This window comes from Palaemon carinicauda, chromosome 26, assembly GCF_036898095.1.
Source record: "Palaemon carinicauda isolate YSFRI2023 chromosome 26, ASM3689809v2, whole genome shotgun sequence".
NCBI lineage: Eukaryota > Metazoa > Arthropoda > Malacostraca > Decapoda > Palaemonidae > Palaemon > Palaemon carinicauda.
Window position 1 is genome coordinate 72,332,144 of NC_090750.1, and position 2,099 is coordinate 72,334,242.

The following is a 2,099-nucleotide window of genomic DNA, read 5'->3' on the forward strand; positions in this document are numbered from 1 at the left end:
TGGTAGCCTGTGACTTTTAAAACATATTCATACCTGGGTTGTGGTAGCCTGTGACTTTTAAAACATATTCATAGCTGGGTTGTGGTAGCCTGTGACTTTTAAAACATATTCATACCTGGGTTGTGGTAGCCTGTGACTTTTAAAACATATTCATTCCTGGGTTATGGTAGCCTGTGACTTTTAAAACATATTCATTCCTGGGTTATGGTAGCCTGTGACTTTCAAAACATATTCATACCGGGGTTGTGGTAGCCTGTGACTTTTAAAACATATTCATTCCTGGGTTATGGTAGCCTGTGACTTTTAAAACATATTCATTCCTGGGTTATGGTAGCCTGTGACTTTCAAAACATATTCATACCGGGGTTGTGGTAGCCTGTGACTTTTAAAACATATTCATAGCTGGGTTGTGGTAGCCTGTGACTTTTAAAACCTATTCATAGCTGGGTTGTGGTAGCCTGTGACTTTTAAAACATATTCATACCTGGGTTGTGGTAGCCTGTGACTTTTAAAACCTATTCATAGCTGGGTTGTGGTAGCCTGTGACTTTTAAAACATATTCATACCGGGGTTATGGTAGCCTGTGACTTTTAAAACATATTCATTCCTGGGTTATGGTAGCCTGTGACTTTTAAAACATATTCATTCCTGGGTTGTGGTAGCCTGTGACTTTTAAAACATATTCATTCCTGGGTTGTGGTAGCCTGTGACTTTTAAAACATATTCATTCCTGGGTTATGGTAGCCTGTGACTTTTAAAACATATTCATTCCTGGGTTGTGGTAGCCTGTGACTTTTAAAACATATTCATTCCTGGGTTGTGGTAGCCTGTGACTTTCAAAACATATTCATACCGGGGTTGTGGTAGCCTGTGACTTTCAAAACATATTCATACCGGGGTTGTGGTAGCCTGTGACTTTCAAAACATATTCATACCGAGGTTGTGGTAGCCTGTGACTTTTAAAACATATTCATACCTGGGTTGTGGTAGCCTGTGACTTTCAAAACATATTCATACCGGGGTTGTGGTAGCCTGTGACTTTTAAAACATATTCATTCCTGGGTTGTGGTAGCCTGTGACTTTTAAAACATATTCATACCTGGGTTGTGGTAGCCTGTGACTTTTAAAACCTATTCATAGCTGGGTTGTGGTAGCCTGTGACTTTCAAAACATATTCATACCTGGGTTGTGGTAGCCTGTGACTTTTAAAACATATTCATGCCTGGGTTGTGGTAGCCTGTGACTTTTAAAACATATTCATGCCTGGGTTGTGGTAGCCTGTGACTTTTAAAACATATTCATGCCTGGGTTGTGGTAGCCTGTGACTTTTAAAACATATTCATGCCTGGGTTGTGGTAGCCTGTGACTTTTAAAACATATTCATGCCTGGGTTGTGGTAGCCTGTGACTTTTAAAACATATTCATACCTGGGTTGTGGTAGCCTGTGACTTTTAAAACATATTCATACCTGGGTTGTGGTAGCCTATTGGGAACGTTCTTACCTAGAGATCTGCTTGACTGTGGTTCGAGTCCCGCTCAAGCTCGATAGTATCTTGTAGTGCCTGCAACCTCACCATCCTTGTGAGCAAAGGATGGTAGGTTTGGGCTACCCTTTAGATCTACGTGCTAAGTCATCAGCAGCTATTGCTTGGCCTTTCCTGGCCCTCCTTATGTATATATGGTCAGTTTCTAGGGCATTGTCCTGCTACACTGTAGCAATATCTCTGTCCCATGCCTCTGCCATCCATGAGATCTTTAAACCTTTAAACCTGAAACTTCAGACAATTGCTTCACATTTATGAGATGGAATAACAGTTTCATAAGCTCTCGGTTATTAACGGTCCGTGTGTATTACCATAAATATTTCCCACAACCGAAAAATACAATTCCTTCTTTGCCTTATCCATATGGAAGAGGCAACCCAATCGCAGATAAGAGCCTCTGAAAAATGAAGCCATAATCATAAAGGACCAATTTTACGGGCTTTATTTCACCGTGCATTTTCATCCTGGACTCAAAAAAAAAAAAAAAAAATATCAAAATTCTATCGTATCACAGTTAATCTCTACATAGAATAATAGAAATACATTTTTTACATA